The 7711-nt window shown below is 38.0% G+C and overlaps 1 protein-coding gene and 1 long non-coding RNA gene across 3 annotated transcripts in view; one reads left to right on the top strand and one right to left on the bottom strand.

The window, feature by feature from the left end:
• LOC137982841 (uncharacterized) overlaps window positions 1–2562 on the top strand; it is a 4023-nt gene extending 1461 nt beyond the window's left edge. The window contains exon 3 of the long non-coding RNA XR_011118836.1: window positions 777–2562. This is a non-coding gene — a long non-coding RNA (uncharacterized lncRNA). The remainder of the gene's footprint in view (window positions 1–776) is intronic.
• The window catches only part of LOC137982837 (putative tyrosinase-like protein tyr-3), a 50165-nt gene that overhangs the window by 29025 nt on the left and 13429 nt on the right, over window positions 1–7711 (bottom strand). The window lies entirely within an intron of this gene.

The following is a 7711-nucleotide window of genomic DNA, read 5'->3' as shown; positions in this document are numbered from 1 at the left end:
ATGAATGCGCACAGTATTTCGTCGAGCTCTCTCGGTTCAATGTTTTCGAATTCTTCGTGTTTTCCTTTCATTCTCATAAATTCTTTGAGTAAGGAAACATCTCTTTTGGTTTTACTCAACGTGTTTTTGTTTGCTTGCTCTTCAATAAAAGCCTCTAAAGTTGTTTCAGGTGGAACAAAACGTGCTGAAGCCATGTCAGTTTGCGAAAAACACAAGCATGTTTTCTCAACCGGCGCGCCTCGGAACCCATTTGAGTGTTATGTTCTGATTGGCTAATGGGTGATTCTACTCAATGCTCATTGGTTATATTTTTCACATGTGAAGAACGCTATACGCAAACCTGATTGGACGTATCGGTTTTTTCACTGGTGAAATATAAGGAAGAGAGAATTCTATTTGGAAGGTTTATTACATGAAATTCGCCCCATATATATAATAAAATATGGTAACTATCGTCTCGTCATGTACATCTCGGAGGGAAAATGTGCTAGGTCTTCGTAACGGCGTTTTCGCAGATCAAGCTATTTTTAGACGAGTTCTTAAATAATATTTGGCTTGCGTGCATGACCATTCTCAATCCCATTGGTAGTAATTTTCATGCAAAGAATTGTGATTGGCAGGAAAGGTCTGGTTTTGCGGGAAAATCTGTCCAAAAAGTAACTCGGTCTGTGAAAACGCCGTTCCACAAATATAATGAAATTGTGTACGCTCCCAATCATGGCCTCCTGACACGGTATATTTCAAGTCTAATTTGCAGCTATCTACTTCATATTTAGCCAAGAATTATGCCCGTCATTATACAGTACAAAGGGCCACCAATGTTCCTCAAGAGGACAACACCGGCATGCAGTCTCCGACTCATACTTTGCTAGATGAAGCTGTCAGTGGTTCTACAATGAACTTTGAACAATTTTCACATTTGATCATTACCGTTAAAAAGAAAGAAATGTAGAGTTTTTGGTTTAATTTTATTGATAAGACTTAATCTATCAGATAGCCAACTAGGATCTACTGCTGATATCACTCGTAATTTCTTGTCAAAAGACTGATCCAATACATCTAAGGGTTTGAAAAATATCAAAGTCGTCGGATAACTACAGAATTGAGGGTGAATTGAAAGGGTAAAAAGTTAAAATGGTGTAAAAACATCGCAAATTAACGTAATACGCACGCATTTACAACACCTTATTAGCGAGTAGAGAGTTGTTTTATCTTGCGATCGCGACAGGATAGCGAACGGGCGTTTGCAATATATCAAGGGTTAATAACAGGGTTTATACAACCTTGTGGTATGATAGCATGCGCGCGTCCGCGAGCAATATACAAATAAACAAGTAAATGATATTATTGTCTTATTAGACAAGTTGAGGCTAACAATTATATCATAATACAAGATGGCAAATCCACTTGTGAATTATATCATTCGATACTATGGTGCGTGCGCCTTTCATACAACTTACATATAACTTCAAAGTAAGGGGGTTAATAATAACACGCGTCATGAGATGATAATGTGCGCGCCTGAGTAAACCACATACAAGTAAATGATGATTGTTTCAGTGTAAAAATGTCATACGATATAACTGTGCGCGTGCATATCTGTAAAAACCTCAACAATGAACAAGTAGATGTTTGTAATATCTTATCAGTATTTCATGGCGTATGCTTATCGGCACCCAGCTTGCGAGTAATTGAGAAAGTAGAGGGGAAAATATCATACGACATGATCGCAAACGCGGCTTAGCAAGCAACCCGTACGTATATCATCAATCACAGGGTAATAATATTGTGCGATACGATGGAGTGCGCGCTCTTTAAATATCATAATATCATAACATGATAGCACGCGCGTCATAAGACAAGCACCATACGAATAAAAAGAGGGTCACAAAAACGTATCATTAAATGGCCTGCGCATGTTGCATACTACTGATAAATAAGTAGAGGGTGATAAGAACATCCATAATGGAAATTATGGTAAACGCGCGTGTGGAAAACCAGATGCCAATAACATCAAAAGAGATGACAGTGTTCGCATTAGCAAACAAGTTGAAAGTATATATAGAGGTTTAATAATATAATAGTGCACAAATTATTAATCAACTTGCGTATGAAGAAGTACATGGTAAAAAATTAATCATATTATGGTCTATATCTTGCGATATATTGGTGCGCGCTTTTTAAACAACTTACAAAACCTTTTAAGCAAAGGATGGTAATTTCATATGGCATGACGGTGTGCGCGCGTCGGTAAATAACTTGAAAGTAAACAATTGAAGAGTACATTCTAAAAATATCATAGAATATACTTGTGTGCGCGCGCATCAGCGAACAACTTAAAACTTGACAAGTAGTCTAGACGTTTAAACTATCTTATTATCAAATGGCTTTTGCACACAAAACATTTTTTAAATGTAGAAATAAAGGGACATGATATAATGACCTAAGGAGAGAGGCATAATATCATATGACTTTACAGCGAGCGTGCATCAGTACATAAGTCAAATATGAATAAAAATATGGTAACAAGAACTTATCACGAAATGGTCTGTGTGTGCTGCATATTACTGATAACTAAAAAAAGAAGAGAGTAATAATGTAATACATGAAGGTTTGCGCGCGTTAGATGCTAGTGAATAATTAGAGGGTACAGTGTAAAAATATCGTGGGATATAATTGTGCGGGCGCATCAGTAATTTAGGAACCAGAGGGAAAATATCATGCGACATGAAGGCAAACGTGTCTTAGCAAGTAACTCATATCTAAATAATTAACTAGCGATTAATAATGTTATCCGGGCTCTTAAAAAGATTTTAACGAATGACTTAATGAAGGGGGTAATATCATGACATGATAACGCGCGTTAGTCAACAACTTACACATGAATAATTATTAGCTGATCGAAAAACTTTATAGTGCAGTGACTGTACTTTTCTAACAAGAGTGATAATATCACATGACTTAATAGCATGCACGCGTTAGAAATGACATCATAATAGTGTACGCGCATTGGCAAGCAACAAGCAACAAGCAACTTATGTAAACAATTACATGGTTCAGGAAGATTATCATCAAATAGCCTGCGCGCATTAACAATACTATTTATAAGTAAGTAGAGAATAAATGGTGTCATAGGGCGCGTCCGCACCCCACTTCTATAGAGGATATTACATGGCCGCGCGGAGATACGAAATTTGTCTTCGAGTGTTAAAAAATATTTCACGCGTGAGCGCAGCAAACGAATGAAATATTTCTCAACACGAGAAGACAAATTTCGTATCTCCAAGCGGCCATGTAATATTCTATTTATTATTTGAACACCAATAAAACACTAAATCATTTCACAAACCATAGCAACAGTGATCTTTTCACGTGTGAAAATAGATACGATGATGTGAACACAATTAACTAAATAAGTTCAATGTCACACGATACTATGGCGCGCGCTTTACCTCTTTCATTATACCAAGAATAAGGACTGAACGTTTTAAAAGTACTTTTATCAATAGAACATTACTTAATTTTAGACAATTATACTTATTTTTATTGAAATTTGTAAACTGAACACGTCTGTTGTTCTGTGATGTTTTTTCATGTGTATAGTAAAGACTATAATAGTTTCTTAACTAAACCTTTGAGACCAATTGCGGTCAGTACGATCAGTATTATTTCTCCTGTAAAGTTATCATTCATTTCCGTAGACACGTAGTAAAAGAAATTTATTGCTATTGTTTTTCTTTTTGCATAATTGTACATAACATCAAGTGAAGCCATGATCTTCGCAGTTAATTTTTGCAATTGCGTAGGGAAGCCTGAAAAATTCAGGATTTCAACGGGGTTTGAACCCGTGACCTCGCGATACCGGCGCGACGCTCTAACCAACTGAGTTATGAGGCCACTGACGTTGGGAGCTGGTCATTTGTGGGTTCTAATAATCCCGTAAGGAATGAATCAATGATGAAATGATATAAGAAATGGATCATATATGTGGCCCGCCATTCGTAAAAAAATTCCGAACGTCATAATGCTTCCGAAATGTCGAAATGGTTTCGTTGGTTCGGAATGGTTCCGAAGCTCGCATTCATACACTTTTCACCATGGTTCCGAAATTTCGTAATGGTTATGAATTTTCGATGTATAGGGGAAGGATTGGGAGCCAGCACAATGAGGCTGAGCCTCATTTTAAGGTTACTATTAAGGTAATTCCTTAGTACTGCATTGCGCATCCCTACTGCGCACGGCTCACATGAGCCCGTGCGCGTACAAAACGTAAGAGATTTCCCTCAAACTAAGCCTGATAGCGAAATTAATGCTCCTTTTCTCGCAAACGAGCACGGTCACCCCCGATTTTTTTTCAGGTATTTTCTAAGATAAGTCTAATAAAGAACATATTTGAAGAAGAAAAGAAGTTTGATAGGAGAACATGATTTTTTTTTGGAAAACAGTTCCGTACTGGGTGTATTTTACCTAAGGCGAGGACTTCAAGCTTACCTCGGAACTGTCCCAAAAAATGCACTATTCCCACAACCATGCAATCAAAAACGGCGTGAATGAAGTAATACTGCTTATGTGAATAAAAGAAGCTTCATTTTCAAAATGAAATGTTATGTCTTTGAAGTAACCAAGACTTAATTCTGTATGAAGGTGATTCGAATTTTTAACGCGCAAACAGTAAAAATACCCCATTTTAAGAGCCTGCTGACGCGTAAACAAGCACGATGACCCCATCTTTTTATTGCTTTTTTTTAATGTTCATATCAAGAATGTTAACTATGCCAAGTTTCCAAAAAAGTTTGATGGTACAACAATTTCAAGGGAGTTACCTTAATTACAGTCAAACCAAGTGAAGCGTACCCCTCAAGATTGCATTAATGAACTGATTATTTGAAACTTGAACCCGCTAGTCGTTTCAAGAATGCAATAATGAATTGATTATTCGAATATTGAACTCGCTCGTTCGATCCAAGAATACGGCTAACGGGTTCCGTTTCCAAAAAATCGATTCAGTATTGCATTCTAGAAAAGACTAGTAGGTTTGAAACCTACTAGTCGCAACAATGAATTGATTTTTCGAAAACGGAAGCCGTTAGCGAATTTAGCCGTATTCTTGGATCGAGCGAGCGAGTTCAATATTCGAATAATCAATTCATTATTGCATTCTTGAAACGACTAGCGGGTTCAAGTTTCAAATAATCACTTCATTAATGCAATCTTAAGGGGTACGCTTCACTTGGTTTGACTGTAAAGGAAATAAGATGTGTAAAGAGGTAGTATGGTAAAAAAATTCCAATTTTTTTTTGTTCTTTGGATTTCAAAGCTGCGTTAACTAAACACTGAGTGACCCAAATTTTAAGGCGTAATTTCAAAAAGGCATTTGTTTACTTTAACTGGAATTTTTCTATTTAAAGTTGATGGTCCACCATGAACAATTTTAAATTTTTTTATCGAGGATAAAATGACGTCAAATAAATACTTAATAGAAATTTCCGGGCATTCCGGTCAAAGCGAGAAAAAGGAAATACCTCGAAAGATATTACCTTTTTTCCCAAAAACATTCCACCGAGGTTAACCATTCCATTTGAATTCTCGCCTGAATTACAGAAAATTCCATTCACATGGTAAGCGCTCCAAGCTGACTCGCATAGCATTCTGGCCCAATCCCCCTCGAACAACTAAAATTCGTAACCATTGCGAAATTTCGGAACCATAGCGACAGCATTGCGAGCTTCGGAACCATTCCGAACCAACGAAACCATTTCGACATTTCGGAAGCATTATGAAGTTCGGAATTTGTTTACGAATGGCGGGCCATATTATGAACTGCGAATATGAAATCAAGTGAAGCTATGATCCTCGCAGTTACGAACACAATTTTTGCAATTCAATTCTCTTCAATTCAATGGACCGATTTCGATATATCAAAATTCAGTCCGAAACAAAAGACATCATCTCGCGATCTCGAGGCTCTGAGGAATAAATTAAATATAAGGATTGTATGAGTTCATTCCCCAGAGCCTCGAGATGATGCCTTTTGTTCAGGACTAAATCTTTAATATCTCTAAAGTGGGCTATTGGTTTGACTTAACTTAATTATAAATTGATGACTACCTTTAGCTGTTCGCGAGGTCACGACAGTAGTCTCGACATACCTCAAATTACTTACAAGTAATAAATAACAAGTGTAAACATGAATTCAAGAAAAGAGAAAGCCCCAAATGACGAGTGGTTATTTGTAGAGACAGAGTTGATCCAAGATGCAATCATGCAGGCCAAAAGTTGAACAAAAGGTAAAAGCAATGTCACGATATTTGCTTCAAAACAAAACAAGATATCAGATATTTAAACAGGGGCACCCAACGTCAATTTTCGGAGAATATCTGTTCGGAAGACGATTTGAGTAGACATTGCTTAATTTGTGTTTGTCGATATATGCATGACTGGCTTGACCTTGCCATGAAAAAAGCTTCAATTCTAATTAGACCGTTTATTTTCCAGACAAGAGAAGTAAACAAAGTAGCCGGGATAGAGGCTACCCACAAAAGCGATAAATATAAATATATGGCTCCTTTTAATATCAAATATTCAAAACGCTTGGCATCTACAGACAGTGTCCAAAATCTACAACGTGGACTGGACTTTTGAGTGTAAAATAGAACCGTACATCTGAGCTCACGTGTGAACTTATTGATAGGTGACGTAGGGACAGTTGGATCCCTAGTCCACCCGGAAAGGACGGTTATCCGGGACTAAGAGGTGCCAAGGGAAACCATGGTGAAAATGGATCTGCGACTGAGAAATCTAAATTAGTGTGCATTAGTGAGTCTGAAATCGCTTTCAGCAAACCTGTAAAAATGTGTGGACCGCTATCTTCAACTGTTTCCAACAACGGAAGGGAAGTTTATATCACAGAAGAGGCCTTTCTGATATTGCAACCTACAAGTGAGTACCACATGAGAAATAAAATTTATATTTACTTGTGATGAACATGGTGGGAGGCGCGATGGCCTCCAGATCGAGTGGTCCGGGTTCGGGTCCTGGCCGGGGACATTGTGTTGTGTTCACTTCATATTACACCCTTATCAGTTAAGTTGTTCAAATATAAGTGCTACACGGCCAACGTTTGAAAAAACGTAATCCCTCCTTGTACATGTTCATTGCCGTGACTTTAACATCTTCAGTTCCCACGGCCTGATCCCGTCTGATCTTGTGGCTCAGTCGGCAGAGCAGCGGTGATCTAACCCGAAGGTCGTGTGTCCTCTGTCATTGTGTGGGCCCATTTCCATCAGTAGGGCTAACGCTCACATGGATACATAGATACTTAGCACTTCACATTACACTCTAATCAAATATAAGTGCTACGCGGCCAACGTTTGATAAAACGTAATCCCTCCTTATTTTTGACTATTTTCGTTTTCAAGATCGTACCGCATCAGTACCAATTTGGATATAGCACACAAACAGGGCAGCATCGTGTACCATGCTCCTCTGGTTGAAACACAGGTCAAAGTGGCCGGAGTCTGTATACAGTCTAATATTTTACTTTGATGGGAGCACAAATAAAAAGGCCCACGACACTTTCATTAACTGCAAGAGGGAAATGTCAAGTGAAGCAAGCATAATTGGACTAATATCATACCAAATACCGTGGACGTATATTTCGCCTTCGCGTGCGTTACCCAAAGCACTTAAATATGGTACCCTGGGGAAGCTT

This window comes from Montipora foliosa, chromosome 13 (assembly GCF_036669935.1).
Source record: "Montipora foliosa isolate CH-2021 chromosome 13, ASM3666993v2, whole genome shotgun sequence".
Taxonomy (NCBI): domain Eukaryota; kingdom Metazoa; phylum Cnidaria; class Anthozoa; order Scleractinia; family Acroporidae; genus Montipora; species Montipora foliosa.
The sequence above is the reverse complement of the archived record's forward strand: the minus strand, read 5'-3'. Positions and strand labels throughout refer to the sequence as shown.